Source organism: Schistocerca serialis, chromosome 3 (genome assembly GCF_023864345.2).
Source record: "Schistocerca serialis cubense isolate TAMUIC-IGC-003099 chromosome 3, iqSchSeri2.2, whole genome shotgun sequence".
Lineage (NCBI taxonomy): Eukaryota > Metazoa > Arthropoda > Insecta > Orthoptera > Acrididae > Schistocerca > Schistocerca serialis.
The window spans coordinates 648,106,541-648,128,626 of record NC_064640.1 but is presented as its reverse complement, the minus strand read 5'-3'; positions in this window follow the sequence as shown (position 1 = coordinate 648,128,626).

Genomic DNA, 22,086 nt, shown 5'->3' with positions numbered 1-22,086 from the left:
CTTCATTTTAAAATCCTTGGTTACATAGTGAAGGGTAAAATCAAATAACAGATTTTAGTGTTCATGGTGTTTGTGAACTGGTATCAATAAACGTTGGGATGCGCTCCTGACACCGTGTGATATGGGTCCAAAAATCCTTCGTTAACTTCTTCGTAGTTGATGGGATACATATACCCCACTAAAGTAATAGGCAGTTTTGTGCGTTCGGGCGTATATATCTCCTATCTGTCTAATGTTACGACGTAGCGAGATGCTTGCGGAACTTGGAGACGAATACTAAGTGCTACGGGATGGGTATATAGAAGGCTGTGAACAATCAAACGGATAGGCGTGTGTTTGTAGGTGGCACAGTGCGTCTATTTCACGAAAATCACCTTCTTCTTCATTCCAAGGATGTCTGAAGTAATAAACTGTGTTTTCTTATACATCATAGACATTGATCCGAAACGGTACTACGCGGATTATTAATTCAGCTGGTTTTTACATAATTTGTATCTAACAGTACGTTATGTCCTCACACATGAAGATGCTCCAGTAATGAGAAATGACAAATTTATGGACTGGCTGGAGGATCTGTAAATTTTCTGCCAGTAGCAGTCATCTTACGGCATACTGCTCAACGGGCAAGTAGCAACGAGGGGATCCAATTCCTGAGAACTTTTTAAAAACGGCTTGGACTTCACCAGTGACAGTAAATGTCATCAGGCACATCATCCCGCCAGTATTGGCCCATTATAACAGTACCCCTCCACATTCATATATAAAATCATGTTTGGTATTTACAAATATAAAGTTTTTTCTACATCAATACCCAGTATACTCTAAAGCTAAATTAATTTAGCTCCCAGTAGAACAAATAATAATATGTTCCTATGCGAAATCTCGGAGTGAATACACTGTAAATGGTAATGTGCCTTGTTTCTTATAATCTACCTCTGCTGCTATGTAAGTTCCTAAGGCTTCTGGTATATATTTTTAATTGGAGCTGGCGTTGAAATGAAGCCAAGTGTGTTTCAGTAATCAGTTTTTAGTAAAGTTTTATTCCAGCCAACAAGAGTAATTGTATATATTTTATTATTTATTTACGTTTTTAAGCAGAAATATGTGCAACCACGACGCAGGTCATCGTCGAATGGGTACTGGTTGCCTTATAAATAATACTTGTCTTAGCTACTTTTAGCAATATTGTCAATTATCGTGGTTTATGTTTTCCAAATGTTAGACAACACTTTATGAACGATTCCAGTAAATTCTGTAATCTAAACTACATACACTGAGAGAAAAAAATCGCAACATCAAGAAGGAATTGTGCGACATAAACGAAAGTTCGTAGGCATGTTCATGCATCTGAAAGATGATGTCTGTTCAAATTTTGCACCGGACGCTTAAGAGTGGCGATAGTAGCGGCACTATGAGGATGCAAATCAAGTTTACTTTAAATACAAGCTGTAACAGTCGTTGGTGTCAGCTACCTTTGAGATTAGAGCTGGTAAGTTGATGTTAGCCAAGAATGTCTTTAAGGCGACAAAGACGACATCAACACCTCACTGAGGGTGAACGAGGTTACGTGATAGGGCTACAAGAAGTTGGATGTTCCTTCTGCGATACTGAAGAAAGACTTGGTTTCTTTTTTGCTGTCGTGTAATATTTATTATTTATCTTTTATTTTCTCAAAGAAAGGACAGGTACTTTTGGTTCAAATGGCTCTGAGCACTATGGGACTTAACTTCTTAGGTCATCAGTCCCCTAGAACTTAGAACTACTTAAACCTAACTAACCTAAGGACATCACACACATCCATGCCCGAGGCAGGACTCGAACCCGCGACAGTAGCGGTCGCGCGGTTCCAGACTGTAGTGCCTAGAACCGCTCGGCCTCCCCGGCCGGCGACAGGTACTTCATTTCAGTTTCTATAGTAATGTGTCACATCACCAACAACTTTAATCTTGGCACAATTCAGTGCACCTTTAACCCATACAGACACAGACTTTGATTCATTTACTTTACGGCGATTCCTTTTCCTAAGAACCAACGGCATTGTAGACATACAGTAAGATGAACCACGATCTCTGTTATACGCGTCACATATCTGAAATGTACGATAAACAATAACTTCTCGGCCGTTAAAAGTCTCCAGCCCTGATACAGTCTCCACTTTACCACCACGAACTAGAGCCACAGTTACCCAACCATTACCATGTGCACTAGTATCAGCATCAGTAAATGTGAAATTCAGTACGCATCCACAAAACACTGAAGGGCCATGAAGAATAACTTGCGCACCTACTCCGCTCTTCGCAGTAATAGATATACTATCAATAGCTTTATACACTTGGCGCGAACGCACACGATTACTGGCAGTGGTGGTCACGAGGACAGCCAAGTGGCATTACTGAGAGAGAAGAGCACAGCGTTTGGCGTACGGATCTGGCGCATCGTACTGCATCTGCAGCAGCAATTTCAGCAGCATTGGCACCACAGTGACACAACGAACTGTTACAAATCGGTTACTTCAAGGACAGTTCCAATCCAGACGCCCTGTAGTGTGCATTCAACTGACCGCTAACCACCGCCATTTGTGGCTTCAGTGGTGTCAAGATAGAGCTCACTGGAGAGCACAGTGGAAGACCGTTGTGTTTTCTCAAGAAAGCTGGTTCTGCCTCGGCACCAGTGATGGCCATGTGTTGTTAGACGGAAGCCAACTGGGGGCCTGTAACCAACCTATCTAAGTATTAGATGCGTTGTACCTACACCTGGAGTTATGGTCTGGGATATGATTTTGAATGACAACAGGATACTCTCGTGGTTATCCAATGCATCCTTACTGTAAGTCTGTACGTCAGTATAGTGACTGGACCTGTTATGCTGCCATTCATGGACAGCATTCCAGGGAGTGATTTCCAACAGGATAACGCTCGAACACATACCATAATTGTAACCCAACATACTCTACAGGATGTCAATATATTGCCTTGGCTTGCTCAATCACCAAATCTGTCTCCAACGGAGCACATATGCGGCCTGTTGGACAACAACTCCAGTGTCATCCACATAGAGCATTAACCGTCCTTGTGTTGACTGACCAAGTGCAACAAGCATGGGACTCAGTCCCACAAACTAACATCTGGCACCTGTACAAGACGATTCATGCACATTTGCATGCTTGCATTCAACATTCTGGCAGCTGCAACAGTTATTAATGTAACATCATTTCACATTAGCAGTGAATTATCTTGCACTTACATTAACCTGCGACCTTGCAATGTTAATTTTACCTAGAGAAATGTATTCCCGAAATTTCATTACTCTATATTAATTATTTTTTGGTGTGGCGATTTTTTCTCATCAGTGTACATATAGCTCCATAGCATTATGACATGCACTGGAGTTAGTTGTGTAATGTATCTAAACAGCAACCTCAGTATGAACTTAAATACTGCTGTTGATAGTCTAGTATGGGCTTTATGTATAGACAAGCAATAACAATGATTTGAATTGCATGTGACCAGTATGCTACTTTCATCTACTCTTGTACAAAACTTAACTAACTATAATATGTTTTGATTCATACATATGTCTTACTGTAATGTTTTCTTATTTGTTATTAGCACTGAAGATAGCCACACAGTGGATGAAATCTAAATCTGCAACAAACATATTATTAGCGACTGATTGCTGTACATTTTTTCATCTGCAACTCCTGGTGTACCCTCTCTATTCAGCTGTACACATGTTCACAGCATTATCTTCACAAAAATTTTATTGTGGTTCTGTAGTATATCTTCTGATGATCATCAGTGATTAGGTGAATGTCTTGCTGTTATTCTCCATTATGTAACTATTTATTGCCTGTTAACCTGTTAATTAGACAGTTAATTCTGTGTGATGATTCAGTTATGTCTGTTTTCCACGAAGATGAGTTTTCAGCTCCTCTGTGAATATCATCTCAGCTGTTTTGGTTTGCTTGCGTCGTAGTGATTTGTACAATATAATGCTGAATACTGCTCTGTTGCCTATTTCTCATCTTTTGCATTTGTTGACATGTCCGGTATCAATACAGTACTGAATAGTGTCGCCCAGTAATCTAAAGTCTCTACAATCGCTGTTGCTGTTAGTTGTTCTTATTCTTTTCAGAGACTTGGTGTTCAGTGCATTTATAAAAAGCCCTTGAGTGAAAAATATACTTCATTTGAAACCCATCCTCCACTGGGAAATAACTCAGACACGTTTCCTGTTATCCTTCTGCCATTCTCATTTTATGCATATGTTGATATTTTTATATTTGCTCTTTGCCCTAATATCTCTCTCACTTTCTCTGAGTACCATTTCTATAAACACTACTACACTCCTGCCTTCTTCATTAGACGGTCCAAGGTACAAATGCTTAATAATATGAAAAATTCAGCTGCAAAACTGGTCCTATATAAACCAGTAAATTCAGTAGTACACTTCTCAGCATTCTGTGTAGAACTTATTTAGGTTTCATTAGTCTTGCCGTATTTACCTACACAGCTGGTCACAGTATAACATTCTATGGATCAGAGTATGCACAAGTTTAACTTGATGATGAATTATATCAGAATATTTTAACGATCTGAAGATGGCTATAAGCCAAAACCGGTCATTAAGTGTAAAGAAATCCATGTAATCAAGACAGACTTGTGAAAATAAAAGACAATAACTCGCCATATAGCTGTCACAGGAGCACATGTCTACGGGCATGTAACCGAAGGCTCCAGCATGTTCATTGCATTCTCGACCGACATTTCGGACACGGAACGGTGATTTATGTTAGTGGAATTGACAGCAATTTGCAAGTGACAGAAGAACTGTTAATTTTGGTACAAATGAAAGACACGACAAGAGGGATTGACTTGCTGAAAACTGCTGAAGCCGTTGGCCTGAACGGGAACATGGTTGTGTCATTTACCAAATATGGAGCGCCAGCGATGCGAGGGGCACAAAATGACCTTGTAGCATTGTTGTGCAAAAAACTAAATAAATCAACAACTGATTTGTATGACACAATTTGTTTCGTAAATCAAGAAGGAGTTTGTGCTAAATTTGGAGGAATGGAGCACATCATAAACTGATTGCCCAAAATAGTAAATTTACATAAGTCATAGGGGTTATTACACCATCAATTTCAACAGTTTTTGAAGGAAATGAACGAAGAGTATGGCGACGTTATTTACTACTGCAAAGTACGTTGGTTCAGTTGAGAAGTATGTCTGGAATGATTTTTTTCGACTTAGGATCTGCTGTTGTTCAATTTATAAGACCACGACTCCCATGGATTGATCAGGTCTGAGGATATGAGTATGCTGGGGCTGTCTGAAGAAGAATATTTGGACCGAGGACGCTAGAGGAGGCTGATTGGTGAGGCCAAAGACCGACCACGGTTTGTGTGGGCAACGCAGTAAGTAAGTAAGTTGTTCAATTTATGAACAAAAAAGGAAAGCAGGAACCAAAATTAGTAGACCCAAACTGGACTGTAGACGTCGCAGTTTTAGTTGACTTGACTGCACACTTCAACGGCCTCAATAAGACACTGCAAGGCGAGAAGTAACTAATATCTGATTTAACGTGAATAGCGGATGCATTTAAAAAGAAAATCACATTGTGGAAAGGACAGCTTCTGACAAAGAACACTGCTCATTTCTCTGATGTTAAAGAAAATGTTAATTTTGAACAATTCACCTCGGTGTTGGAAGAAATACAGGAACAGTTTCAAATCGTTTTCAGGACATTGTCAACCTCACGTCTGTTCTCGAGGCATTTTCGCGACCATCTACCATATCAGCTGAAAATGCCCCTTCCATTTACAGATGGAACTGAGCGATCTGCAGAGTAATTCCCGTCTAAAAGACATATTACTTTATGTGGAAACTGTCCATGAGTTCTATGAAGGTTTTCCTGGCGAAGAGTTTCCATGTTTCCATAATTAGGCTGTCAAAGTGATATCCACGTTTGGACTAACGTAGGTGCGTGAAAGGCTTCTTCAATAATGAAACTAAGTCACGAATGGTAACATGAGTGACAAACATCTACAAAACTGCCTGCGCCTGTCCATGTGCTGATAGATTGTACCAGATATAAATTTTATTATGTCTTCAGTGACCGTAAATAATTAAATAATGATGAAAATGTTGTTTTGTTTGTGATATATTTTGTTGAGTACTGTAACTATGGCAGTTTTGCTAGAGATGTTCTAGACAGTAACATTTGTTTCTTCTACACACATACACACACACACACACACACACACACACACACACACACATACACGAACACTATGCAGACCGACGAGAGATATCCAAATGCATGCAGGAACTCCGCATGCGTGCAGAGTTCTTAGCTGCCCCTGTTCTACCTTTAAACAACACTTAACGGCCAAAAAGAAAAAAAACACCACGAAGGAATTATCCAAATGGGATGTAAATCAGTAGCTGTGATGTGCATGTACAGACGAACGAATGATTCCCATTTCAAAAAAATTGGATGATTTATACAAGAGAAAAAGTTTCACAAATTGAGCAAGTTAATAACACACTGATCCACCTCTTGCTCTTCTGCAAGCAGTTATTCGGCTTGGCATTGATTAATAGAGTTGTTGGGTGTTCTCCTCAGGGATATCGTGCCAAATTCTGTCCAGTTGGCGAGTTAGATACTCAAAACCTGCGGCTGGTTGGAGGGCCCTACCCATAATACTACAAATACTTTCAATAGGGGGCAGGTTTGGTGACCTTTCTGGCCAATATAGGGTTCTCTAAGCACAAAGATAAGCAGTAGACACTCTAACTATGTGCAGGCGAGCATTATCTTGCTGAAATGTAAGTCCAGGATTAAGGGCAGAAAAAAAATCGTCAACGTACCGCTGTGCTGCAATGGTGCCTTCGATAGCAACGAAAAGAGTCCACCTACTCAAGGAAAAGGCACACCAGATCATTTCACGTGCTTGTCGGACTGTACATCGGGCTATAGACAGGTTGGTATCCTACCACAGTCTGTGACGTCTCCAGATATGTCTCTGGCCTGGAATCTCATTGACTGGAGTAGAATTGTCTTCAGTGATGAGTCCTACTTGGAGCTGAGTCCCAATGACCCACAAAGACGTGTCTGGTGTCGGCACAGACAGTGGTAGGATACCAGCCTGACTGTCAACAGTCATACTGCGAGACAATCAGGAGTGATGGTCTGAGGATGTAACTTGGAGAGGAAGCCTTAGGATTCCATTGAGAGTTATGTAGAGTTGCATAATTATAAGTTAAAGATAAGATTCCACTGCTGCTGTGAGGCCTAGAAGTTTCAGCAATACTAGACAGTCTGTAACAAGTGTTACGGAAATGACAAAGCAGCGGAGGAGCATAATCATTAGTTTAAGGTATTGAAGAATGCCAGCTATGGGTCCCTTTCGGGAAATGTGTCCAACATGGAATTGCTATAGACAAATGTTCGTTGTGATGTGTGTATATGAATGGAGGCTGGGTAAACGGTAATAGATTCTGCTGTGGTAGGCATGAAGAGAGCCTACATGTGAAGGAGGGATTCTACATCTACATCTACATTGATACTCCGCAAGCCACCCAACGGTGTGTGTGCCACTGTCATTACCTCCCTTTCCTGTTCCAGTCGCGTATGGTTCGCGGGAAGAACGACTGTCTGAAAGCCTCCGTGCGCTCTCTAATCTCTCTAATTTTACATTCGTGATCTCCTCGGGAGGTATAAGTAGGGGGAAGCAATATATTCGATACCTCATCCAGAAACGCACCCTCTCGAAACCTGGCGAGCAAGCTACACAGCGATGCAGAGCGCCTCTCTTGCAGAGTCTGCCACTTGAGTTTATTAAACATCTCCGTAATGCTATCAAGGTTACCAAATAACCCTGTGACGAAACGCGCCGCTCTTCTTTGGATCTTCTCTATCTCCTCCGTCAGACCGATCTGGTACGGATCCCACACTGATGAGCAATACTCAAGTATAGGTCGAACGAGTGTTTTGTAAGCCACCTCCTTTGTTGATGGACTACATTTTCTAAGCACTCTCCCAATGAATCTCAACCTGGTACCCGCCTTACCAACAATTAATTTTATATGATCATTCCACTTCAAATCGTTCTGCACGCATACTCCAAGATATTTTACAGAAGTAACTGCTACCAGTGTTTGTTCCGCTATCATATAATCATACAATAAAGGATCCTTCTTTCTATGTATTCGCAATACATTACATTTGTCTATGTTAAGGGTCAGTTGCCACTCCCTGCACCAAGTGCCTATCCACTGCAGATCTTCCTGCATTTCGCTACAATTTTCTAATGCTGCAACTTCTCTGTATACTACAGCATCATCCGCGAAAAGCCGCATGGAACTTCCGACACTATCTACTGAGTCATTTATATATATTGTGAAAAGCAATGGTCCCATAACACTCCCCTGTGGCACGCCAGAGGTTACTTTAACGTCTGTAGACATCTCTCCATTGATAACAACATGCTGTGTTCTGTTTGCTAAAAACTCTTCAATCTAGCCACACAGCTGGTCTGATATTCCGTAGGCTCTTACTTTGTTTATCAGGCGACAGTGTGGAACTGTATCGAACGCCTTCCGGAAGTCAAGAAAAATAGCATCTACCTGGGAGCCTGTATCTAATATTTTCTGGGTCTCATGAACAAATAAGGCGAGTTGAGTCTCACACGATCGCTGTTTCCGGAATCCATGTTGATTCCTACATAGTAGATTCTGGGTTTCCAGAAATGACATGATACGCGAGCAAAAAACATGTTCTAAAATTCTACAAGAGATCGACGTCAGAGATATAGGTCTATAGTTTTGCGCATCTGCTCGACGACCCTTCTTGAAGACTGGGACTATCTGTGCTCTTTTCCAATCATTTGGAACCCTCCGTTCCTCTAGAGACTTGCGGTACACGGCTGTTAGAAGGGGGGCAAGTTCTTTCGCGTACTCTGTGTAGAATCGAATTGGTATCCCGTCAGGTCCAGTGGACTTTCCTCTATTGAGTGATTCCAGTTGCTTTTCTATTCCTTGGACACTTATTTCGATGTCAGCCATTTTTTCGTTTGTGCGAGGATTTAGAGAAGGAACTGCAGTGCGGTCTTCCTCTGTGAAACAGCTTTGAAAAAAGGTGTTTAGTATTTCAGCTTTACGCGTGTCATCCTCTGTTTCAATGCCATCATCATCCCGTAGTGTCTGGATATGCTGTTTCGAGCCACTTACTGATTTAACGTAAGACCAGAACTTCCTAGGATTTTCTATCAAGTCGGTACATATAATTTTACTTTCGAATTCAATGAACGCTTCACGCATAGCAGGAGTGAGTATCTGGCCTTCAGTCTGCCGCCAACAGCTGCAGATGTTCTAAGTGTTGTTTGGAAATACCAAGACTCTGAGCAGAACACACACTCTAATAGCTTGGAATTAGACAAGGAATATTGATGCAATAAGTTTAAGGGTTATATGTGAGTCCAAGAAAGGCAGTACTGTGTGGACAAGCAATAACTGTAATTACAAGCATATCTGGACTCTACATCATAAACGTTTAAGCAACATAAGAACAAACAATGCTGTCATACAAGATAGACTTAATATCTTATAATGACATTGCACAGTAAGCATTATCACAACTTACAAAGCATATTAAATTATTATTAAATATGCTATGATGATAAGTGTCTACATTAAGTGTGCCATACCAGAAAGTACTCCACACATGTACTTATAAAACAGTACATAGTTATTTGTTTATTAAATTAATTTAGTTTTTAACCTTGTTGACAGTATTTGATTGAAAGTGTAATAAATGCACATCCTTGTCTATATAAGTCAGATATCTATATATAAAGGAACAGTAATTAGTGTCAGTACACATGGTATCAAATAATCTTTCATGTAACATCTGTAAGTTAATTGTAGAATTATTAGTGCAGGAATGGTGGTCCAATTACATTTATATAAACATTTATAAAATTTCTAGTTCATTTTCATTCCATTTCAACTGCTCATAATGTAACAAAGTATTGTAAGAAGTGCATTATGTGGTGAAGAGCTACTTGAGCTCTCATTAGCTAAAGTTTGATGATGTTGGTGGACATAGTGGTGGGAGATGTAGTCTAGTAAGCTGCTGGAAAATACAAGAGGGAGGTTATATTATGGCTGTTGGACATGGAGGGCTGGTTTGGTTTTTTTATGTAATAGTGGATGTTCAGTTATGACCATCAGAGACATGTTTCTTACTATCAGGAATGCAGCCAAATGATAGATTCCGAACACAGATTTGTCACTGTGACTTCGGCTGTCGGAGCATGAAAAAATATTTCATTATAAATGGTCTTTAGTTTACACATCTGAGCATGGTGTTAAGAGAACTGGTGTACAAATGCAGTTAGTAATCTGAGCATTTTAAGTGGAAACTATCATCACTTAGGTGCTGCTAGTTAACTTGAAAATGTGATATTTGTACTAGATGAACTAAATCTGGAGTGTAGCATACATTATTCACCTGATTTCAAATGTTTAATAATCTTTGGCTCTCATTATGTTTCTGCCCCCAACAATTTGACTGCATGGTCACCAGTACAGCAGATCGACTGGCCATTACCATATAAGGATGTAAACCAGACAGTTTGCAGCTTGACCCCAAGATATCTAAGAGCCAAATTGTAATGAACAGAGTCATTCATTAGCCCAAGGAAGGTATGTCACAAATGGGGTATTTTTCATTTAGGATGTGGACTTAATTTCATTGAGTTCTGAATTTACAAGCAAGAACCAGTGATCCAGGTCCTGACAGGTGTAGGAAATTAGCATGGGGGCTTCAAACTTAGAAATATTCAGCAGCAGTAGTATGCAAAGTGAATAGCAATTTGAAGCCATGCAAGAGGGAAGAAGAGAGAGACACGAAGGTGTGCTGAATGTATGTTATCGGCTTCAACATCAGAAATAAACAGTGCAGACACCAGCTGCAACTATGAGAGGTGCATCAGCAGCAGATCCAGCCATTGACAGCTACTTTACTTTTGGGCGACAACAGCACAGCAGTGGCAGTCGTCACAGCACAGAAGATAATTTCTGGTGATGAAAGTGTCAATTTGTGTAGCTTTGTAGGTCTATCATCAGGAACGTAAGATATCATGTTCAAACAGTCACTGTGCAAATGCAGTTCGGCGAGTAATAGTCAGTCGCATAGCCTGAAGTCAGTGTGGAAATGTTTAGATTTTAAAGGTCCAATTACTAACGTGATGAGCATTCACAGCTTAGTATGGAGAAAATGAAAACTGGTTTTTCAAATGAAATTTCGACTGTTAGAACTCAGATCTCAACTGTTAAAACTGAACTAAATCCAAAGATAGATGATGGCAACACTAAATTAAAAAATGAACTAGGAGCTGAAGTGGGCAAAATTAAAATGGATGCAGGGAGTGTGATTAAAGGGAAGATGACTGAAATTAGAACCAAAATGGGAAAAATTACAAATGAAGTGTACCACATGAATGAGAAAATAAATGATGTTAAAAATTTAATGGATCTAAACATGGAAAAGATTCACAATGTATTGGGAGGTGATGTAGATAACTGTTTCCTGTGGCAGAATGTCACTCCTGAATGTGTCTAAAAAACCTGAACACTGTGAAAGAGTCATTGGAAAATATAAGCAGGGGTTTGGAGGAGATGAGCTAGAAATTAGACATGTCAGTGACAGGTCAGACCACAACCATAATAAATGTACCATGGGGTAGAGCAGGAATTTCATTATGTTTTGCTAACAATGGAAAGGACCATCTGATAGATTTTCTTGTCACATGTAAAGACAGCTTCACACTGGGAATGTCTGATCAGACAAAAATAGAACTGATGAAAAGCAGTCAGAAGGAGATGGGCAAATTGATGATTTGTTTACCAGTTACAGGGCATTTGAAAGATGGTTTGTAAATAAATTTTGGAGTGAGGCACAACAAATGAGACTCCAAAATGATTTCTTGAATGGGTTGAGTTACAGAGATGGTGGTGTGATGAGAGAATTTTGTGTATGTGGGGCCTGTAACTTGACCACTAGGCATTTCAACTGAACTTACAATGCTCAAGCAACAATTGCAAGAATTGCTGCAGTGAGGCCTTGTACATAGCCCAAAAAACTCTATGTACAAATTCCGAGTTTTTGGAGAAATTGGAACAACTGCTGAAATTTAAACTGCAGAGTTTGAGCAGCAGGCAAGAGAACAGAAACCACAACAGAAATTTTTACAAACACAAAACAAATCAATCCAATCAATTTCACAGGAACAGCAACAATAATGGAAGCAGTTATGAAAGAGGGAATATCCAGGACAGAAATTTCAGAAATCATGACAGGGAACAAAGGTTTGAAGGAGCAGCACTGTAAGGACAACATAACCATGACTGGAGATTGGAAAAATAGATTTTTCCACATCTCAGGTTCAGAAATGGCAATGAAAATCAGTGTGGACAAAGAAAAGATGGGCAGCAAATCTGAAGTTATATAGGGAATTAGAAAGCAGATATGAAATTATGTGAATGGAGACTGTAAAGTAAGCAAGAAAATATGGAGAAACTAGGAGCAGAGTAACAGTAAGGGAAGAGAAATATATGGTGCAAGTGCAGTAGATGACAAGGAAATGGGAATAAAAGATCTATTTGATTCAGGGGAAGAAGATTCTAATAGTAGGAAACTTCTGGACAAAAAATTCAGTCTCAGATATGAGACCATAACCAAGCAAAAACTTAGCAGAGATTCGATGTAATGTGATCTCAACTGACACAAAATCCAATATCAGTAATCACTATGATGTAGGTAGTAATTCAGGAAATGTAATGCTGGATGTTGAAGCAGATAATATAGTGATTCATATGTTGTATCAACGGATATGGAGAGGGTTGAATGTACATCAGCAGATGTAATTGATTCATTGGCAAAGAAAAGACTTTGACATCATTCTGAAGACCTAAGGAGAACAAAATCAAAGTACCTCATCTGTGCAAATTGCATTTTCAAATTAACAAGAGAAATAATCCAATGAACCCCACACTCCACAAACAACCAGATAAATGCAAGCTGCTCAGTGTATGGACTCTGAAATATGAAACTAACACCTTACACTATTGCAAACATGACACTTACATCTTACAACTGCACACAAATGGAATGTATGTATGACATTCTGGGGAGTTCGGCCACCTGGTGCAAATCTCTTTATTTGGCACCACTTTGGTGACCCGAGTATCAATTATGATGAAATGATGATGAGGACAACACACACACCCAGTCTTGAGCTGTGAGAATCCCCGAGCTGGCCAGGAGTCAGCAATGTTAAATGTAAGACCACAAGCTGTAGACTTCAAACAGCACAGTCAGTGTAGAATGACAGATGGAATGATCAGAAATTCAGAGTTCCATCTGTTCTCTGCTCTCAGCCCAATCTCCATTGAAGGGGCAACAGCATGCTTGTAGCCAGTGTTGACAAATGTGAAAGTGCCTTGCAGCATAAAAAGAGAGAGGAATGCTGCAAATGTTTCTGTGCTTTGGTGTACAAATATGCAAGAACAATTTATTACATTTGTATCAAGTTTGAATGGTCTTTTACTATTGGTTGATGTAGAATACACAGTGTCTAGTAGGGAAGGCAAAACACAAGATTGGAAGAACAGAAATACTGTTAATGTGAAATTTCTCACATTTCATGGGAATGGAAAGGCAGGATGCTTATTGACATCCATACTGAATAAATACTTGCTACATCTTAAGTGGCCACTTGGGAACTATGACACTTCTGTGGCCACACATAAGGATTAATGCATGGAAGCTACAACTTCAGAATATGTTGAGCAGCCTTGAAACACCACAGAATGACACCCAACTTGAGGTAAGTTTTTCTACAGCAACTCATCAGTAAACCATTGATGTCCCAGAATCTGCCTGCTTACATGACAACCTTTCAGCCACTACCCAACGGTTTTTTTGCCTGCTTTCAGTATAAAATAAATGTAACTAAACTGATACAGAGTCATGAAGTGATCTATACTATCCTATTACAGGTTTTATTTTTATTTTGATCTCTTGACTATAGCTACAGCAACAAGATTCAGTGCACTCAACTCCCATGTCAGATCTTAATGTGATAAACATGCCTCACACAGTGGCAGCCCACTGACCCCGTTCCACGTGCTGGAAGCCCCATCTTGTTCCAAGGCACCTATCAGAGTGGTTTTGGTTGTCCCCTAGCTGTTTCCTGTTTTATACTGCATGCACACCTTAGGTGCCCTTAATACAAAGCAGAATGCCACCGATGTTCTCATATTGTAAGGACTTGTTAATTTGTCAAAGTATGGCAGGTTTCAAGTGACATCCTTCATCAAATCAGATTGTAATACTACAGACAGTGATTGTGTAGTAGTGCCTAGGAAGTCACTGTTACATGCAGAATTATAGGAAATGACAGTGCCGCTTTCCTTTGATACTGGTGCATCACCCTCAGTGATAAATCAATCCACAGACAGGATGAGCGAAATAAAACTGACCCAGAAAGTACGTCATACACCTTAAGTCAGGCATCCCAACTTATATCATCTGTACTGGATGCAGAAGATTTAAATCGATTCCCTATCTTAAGGTGCAAGAAATATTTTCTGGGCCATTTGTCTTTTACCACTATGTATTTCAGTATTCGTGCTCCACCATGTGCACTCAAGATTTTGAACATAGAGATGTCATGAGGTTCCATTGTTATGCCAAGTGTAACTTTCAGTCAGATAAAAAGAAGTTACTTGGACACTGCTTTTCCTGCTGGTAGCAGACCCAGTTGTGGAAAACATTTCCGTACTGAATGCACACTCGACAATTGGGTTTTCTGTTTAACATTCTGTGCACTCTATTCAACCTTCATTGCCACATGAAGCAACAAGCAATATCCTCTCTCAGTTTGCACCATTGTTTGAACCAAGATTAAGGAAGACTGAACTTTTATGCCCACACAGTGTTGAAACCTTCAGCAGAGCTGCTATTCTTTCAGTATGTCACTTTCTGATAGCATCCAGACATGAATTTAAGACAGAATTGGACAGATTGGAACAGTAACAAGTGCTTTGCCCCATCCTTTTAGGCAATGGGCAACCCTTGGACTTTCTTCATTTGTGTATGAGTTTTAAATTTCTGTTTAATACACAAGCAGAAGTAGATTCATACCCTTAACTATGCCCTGAGCAATTCTCATCTAAATTGTCGGGGGTTCAACTTTTTTCCAAACTTCATCTTGCAAAGGCTTATTTTCAACATCAGATAGGTGAGAAGTCCTCAAAAGTTTTGGAGTTGAACACTCCTTTTGGCCTCTATCAGTACAATAGATTGTAATTCAGTGTCCCTAGTGCACCAGCCTATTTCAGAGATTTTTGGAACAGCTCATTACAGGCATCCCTTACTTTGTAAACAACTTGGAAGACATTTTGGCCACAGATGTACTAACACAGAACATTTATGTAATTTGCATCTCGTTTTCGTGGCACTCACAAATAATGGCTTGGTGTAATTTTTTTTTGCCATGTACCAGAATTTTGGATAAGTTCTCAACAAAAAGTGCCTTTGACATATGCAAAAGTACATTGCTGCAATACACAGAATGCTAGTCCCCAGGTCTGTAAAATACTCTCATGTGTTTTTAGACAAGGTTAACTATTATACTTGGTGTACCCTGCTGGAAGCTTCTATCGCCTACCTGCTGAATCAGCTGTGCCAATAGTGAGTTCCTTTCCATTGGTCAAATATTTGTCTGAAGGCATTACAAAGCTTGAAATCATGTTTTTAGTCTGTGCTCTCTTTAATAATGTTCCAGCCCAATTACCACTAATTCTGCCTATGGATGCCTCACCGTGTGGTGTTGGGGCCACCTTGTCTCATAAGCTTGCCAATGGCACTGAAAAACCTAAAGTGCTTGTGTCAGGAAAATTAAATCAGGCCCATAAACTTTATTCTCAAATTGAAAAAAAGGCTTTGGCTATCTTGTATGGTGTGCCCAAATTTCATATATTTTTGTATGCCAAAAGTTCCATTTAGATACAGATCACAAGCCTTTATTATCACTGCTTGGATCCAAAGCTTAGCTCCCAGAACACAATGCTCATCAAATGCATTGGTGGGTCTTGTATTTATTAAACTATTAGCATTCTGTATACTACCATCTGTCCACCCAACATTGAAATGCATGTGTCTTGCCTAACTTCCCATGAGCCCATTTCCTGACTTTGACAAGCATGAATCACTCTGTTTCCTGACAGACACCCAAATACAGCAATCCTTGGAAGCCTTTCCAATAAATTGTGGAGATGTTGCAGCTGCTGGAAGTGAAATACACAAGATGAGAACACCACCTTTTGAATTGTACTACAGATGAATGAAGTTTAGGTTGGTACACTAGATGACTAATAATGAAGTACTGAATTGACTTGGGAAGAATAAAAATTTATGACATAACTTGACTGAAAGAAGCAATCAGCTGACAGAACACATCCTGAAACATGAACGAATAGGTAATTCAGTACGCAGCTCTGAGCATGTGCAGCAGTTACTCTGACTCAAGAAAAAGACATTTTCAGATCCCTGATGGGGACATGTGCTTTTTAGTGCTTCTTTATAATGTCAGCCATAATTGAAAATGCTACTGCATGTGAAATCAGATCTGTGATTCATTTTCTAAATGCAAAGAAAGTTAAACCAAAGTAAATTCATTGGCAAATCTGCGAGGTTTACGGAAAAAATGCTATGAGTGATTCAATGGTTAGAAGATGGGTCAGACTGTTCAATAAAGGATGTGATCAAGTGCACAATGAAGAATGAAGTGGATGCCCACATGTCTGTTACTGATGATCTAGTTCACACAATTGAAGAGAAGATTAAGCACAATCGTAAGTTTACACTTAGTGCCCTTGCTATGGAAGTTCCGCAAATCTCACGATCACTAATTCATGAAATTGTTACTGAAAAACTGAAATTTCGAAAAACTTTTCTCACATTGGGTACCCAAAATTCTTACTGAACAACACAAAAACCAGCGGATGGGCAGTGCACTTCATTTTTTGACATGCTACAATGAAGAAGGCGATGGTTTTCTTTCTCGGATAGTCATGGGGAATGAAACTTGGGTATCGTACGACACCCCTGAAACAAAACAGCAATCAATGGAATGGAGGCATACTTCATCCCCAATGAAGGTGAAGCCTAAGCAAATCTTGACAGCTCGAAAAGTCATGTGCACCATTTTTTGGGACAGAAAAGGCATTTTGCTGATGGACTTCTTACCTCAAGGCCAAACAATCAATGCACATGGCTACTGTGAGACCATTAAGAAATTGCACTGCGTGGTGGCATTTTCAATTACGGCTGACATTATAAAAAAGCACTACAAAGCACACATCGGCAGCAGTGATCTGAAAATGAGGTACATGTCTTCGTCTTGAGTCAGAGTAACTGCTGTGCATGCTCAGAACTGCGATCATAGCACTGCTGTGGATAGAAATAGGAAAAGAACTTACTTTGTGGATGACCCTCATAGTTATTTAGAGATGAAGGAATTTGCATGGCATAGACCAATATGGAGAGCTGCATTAACCAGTCTCAGGACTCATGATCATAACAACAACCAATAACTGAAACAAAATCATTTGTTGACAAGTGATGGACAGTCATTCTGCCTCACAAGATAAATCAGGGAATCTCCAAGTTACAAGAACTCATCCCCTTAAAACTTAGTTGGGATCACTCAAAACAGTACTACAACGACCACTTAAATGGTTACCCAGCCACATCTTAGCTTTTTTTTCTTGCACACTGCAAGTAACTTTTTTTTATTTAGATTATTACATATTTCCAATCTATCCATTACAGAGATTTTATCATGAGCATATTAGTTTTGGTACTTTCAGGATTACATACTTCAAACCACTTTTTAAGATAAGGGAAGTTCCCATAATTCTGTATTAGCTTGTTAGAGAAGCTGTTTCTCCTTTGCAATGATCCCCATCACCTACCCACAAAAGGATGATAGAGCATTTATTTGAACACAGTTATTACAAATGTGATAATTCAGACAGAATTTATAACAAAGTACTTCAACATGTTGCTTTCACTTTCTATTTTCTATATGTGAAAAATTCATATCTCCCTATAGTAGTGAGATAAGTTCATTTCCTCCTTGTCATAAAATTATATATCTCCCAAAGGAAGGCATTCTGATAAGCCATTCTGACTGACTATATATGAGGGGGTACCCAAAAAAAACCTGGAACAACATTGCTGTGGGCGGAGCTTGTGTAGTACACATTTCTGCAACTAGGTGTTTACAGAGCAACTCATTGCCAGTTCAGTGCTGTCTATGTTGTTGATCTGGCTTGTTCTATTCATCTATAGTTATTGTTTTGCTAGTGCTGTTGTGTTCTTGCTTTATTTTTTATAATGCCAGGTCTAAGTGAACAACGTGCAGCTGTGAAATTTTATTTTCTACTCAGTAAACATGCTGCTGAAGCTGTTTTAATGTTGGAAACAGCTTACCAAGATGGCACTATGTAAAAACTCAAATGTGTGAGTGGTTTACTCAATTTAAAAATGGCACCATATTGGTTTGTGACAAACTTCATCCTGGACATCCATTAACTGGCCAAATTGACAAAAAAACTGAAAAGCTTCGAGAGGTTGTGCTCACAGACCATTGGCGGACAACTGCTCAACTGTCAGAGACTAGTGGATTACCTTGGAGCTTGGTTCAGTAAATATGTCACAGACAGGAGACTGGTTCTGTCACCACAACAATGACTCTGCACATACAGCCATCTCTGTTACACAATTTTTGGCTACAAATGACGTGGTTCCCCTGCCCCACACACTTTTCTTGCCTGACCTGGCTCCATGCAACTTTTTCTTATTTCCACACATGAAAAAGGGCATGAAAGGTCACCAATTTGACAAAATTGAAGAAGTCAAGAAAAAAATGAGGGAGAGGAGCTGTCAGCCATTTCAAAAGATGAGTACAAAAAATGTTTCGAATCGTGGAAACACAAGTGGGAAAAAAACATTAGTTTTAATGGAGATTATTTTGAAGGGGATAATGTTTTTGTAAAAAAAATTGAAAATATATAAAGTGTTTAAAAGATAATTCCGTTTTTTGGGGTACCCGTCATATGTTTTCTACTTTTATGTATCTAACTGCTACACCTTCTTAGATATTTCTTCTAGCAGATTATTTTCTCTGGCATAGCAACATGATACATGTATGCTGCATTCACACAGCACTCCATTACACACTTTTTATTATACTTTACATATTTTGTATTGAGCAATACTCAAGTCTTACCAGAGGCTGAAAGGATGCTGCTATACTGCCTGACATCATCTTGCAGTCTGATTCAGATTCTGCTCTACAGTGGTGTTTCAAAATGTGAGGGAACACACACAATATTACACAAAGTTATCACTCCATCTGTTTCAAAGGGAATATCTGTACTTGAAGAAGGGGCTGTCATAGACCAACAGACATTGTTGAGTGGATACGAAAATCACGACTGAAACAAAATCACTGAATAATTACACAATTTATACAGCTGTGAGGCATAAAACCATTAGTGAAAGAAGTGGATAAATTAATTAAAGAAATGAGGTATATCAGTGATTAATGAACTGTGGATTAAATAAATGTATTTAACAATTGTAATTTATCAGTCATTGATAACATGCATGCTGGTCCCCAGCAATTTCAGTGAGAATGTGGGACATAGTGATACCAATGTTTTGGAATTTCTGGTCACAAAATTTTACATCAGTACTGAATCAGCTCATGCCATTATTATAAAAGTCACTTCAGACTGTGGGTATGGTATATTTTCTCTGACCAAGAATGTGTGTCAGTCACCATCCTCCACCCTTATGAATTGACAAATTTTGGAGCACTGTCAAAGAGGTACAAAAAATGAGTAGTGTTCAGTACAGTGGAATGTTGGTGAAAAAGTTGAAGCGATTAAGCATATCACATAAGAATGTGATCTGGGCTGTTAGACTTCTGTCTAGATTTATTCTTCTCCTTCACTGCAACAATCACCCTCATACCACAGCTACAACTATTGAAATGGTTCAGAGACTGAAATTTGAGATCCCACAGGATCCCTTATAAACTCCTCATCTTGTTCCTTTCCTTAACCATGTGTGGGCCCCTGAAATATGCTTTGAGAGGACAATATCTTGTATCTGACAGTGTTTCGGATTCCTACCAAGCTGCAGTATCAATCTGGGATCTGCAATACTACCACTAGCAAGCAGCCACAGTTCCTCATGAATCTGAAGATGGCATAAGCCCTGTATACACTGACAGAGTTCTGCACTTATACACAGGTTTGGTAACATTCTGCCACTTGCTAGCTTTTGCTTGAAACTTTTACACTGTGCCATCTCTTTATTCAATCTGGACTGTTATTGTATGCTATTATAGATAATAACAAAGCAAACAATAATTAATTATTTATAGTGCATACTATTTCATACATTTGTTTTTCAGATATGACTTATCATTATCATTGACCACTCGAGTAGAGAATAACAGAACAAACAACAATTAATTAATTATAGTGTGTACAGGCAGACTATTTTCATACATTTGTAAAAATATGAATTATCATTATCATTGACCACTATGTCACTATGTTCTTAAAATCCATGTACTCTGTAACACTGTAAAAACATTCTCTTAATAACATTTTTTAAGCTCATTTTTAAAAATGTAAAACTTTTCTATCTTTTTGATGCTTAAGGGAAGAGCACTAAAAAGGATTTTGGGGTGATATATTGCTCTTTTGTGATATTGGGCTGTTTTGTGTGTTTCTCTGTGGAAATCATTCCTGTGTCTTGTTGGGTAGTCTTTGGCTCTCACTATTTAAAGAAGAAAATTGGGGGTGAGATTTGAAAAAGCAGATATTTTCATAGATATATAAAGATGGAAGATACATTATTTGAAAGTTTTTGAAAATTTCCCTGCAAGGTTCTCTTGGTGCAGCCCCTTTCCTTTCTTGAGTACAAGTGTAACCTGTGCAACTTTCCAGTTTTTAGGTATGGATGTAGTAGGCAGTTGTATATGATTGCTATGTATGAAGCTTTTGCATCAGCATACTCTACATCTACATCTACATCTACATCTACATCTACATTGATACTCTGCAAATCAAATTTAAGTGCCTGGAAGAGGATTCATCGAACCAGCTTCACAATTCACTATTATTGCAATTTTGTATAGCGTGCGGAAAGAATGAACACCTATATCTTTCCGTACGAGCTCTCATTTCCCTTATTTTATTGTGGTGATCATTCCTCCCTATGTAGGTCGGTGTCAACAAAATATTTTCACACTTGGAGGAGAAAGTTGGTGATTGGAATTTCGTGAGAAGATTCCGTCGCAACAAAAAACGCCTTTCTTTTAATGATTTCCAGCCCAAATCCTGTATCATTTCTGTGACACTCTCTCCCATATTTCGTGATAAAACAAAACATGCTGCCTTTCTTTGAACTTTTTTGATGTACTCCGTCAGTCCTATCTGGTAAGGATCCCACAGCGCACAGCAGTATTCTAAAAGAGGATGGACAAGTGTAGTGTAGGCAGTCTCCTTAGTAGGTCTGTTACATTTTCTAAGTGTCCTGCCAATAAAACACAGCCTTTGGTTAGCCTTTCCCACAACATTTTCTATGTGTTCCTTCCAATTTAAGTTGTTTGTAATTGTAATACCTAGGTAATTAGTTGAATTTACAGCTTATAGACTACACTGATTTATCGTGTAACCGAAGTTTAACGACGTTCTTTTAGCACTCATGTGGATGACCTCACACTTTTCGTTATTTAGGGTCAACTGCCACTTTTCGCACCATTCAGATATTTTTCTAAATCGTTTTGCAGTTTGTTTTGATCTTCTGATGATTTTACTAGTCGATAAACGACAGCGTCATCTGCAAACAATCGAAAACGGCTGCTCAGATTGTCTCCCAAATCGTTTATATAGATAAGAAACAGAAAAGTGCCTATGGCACTACCTT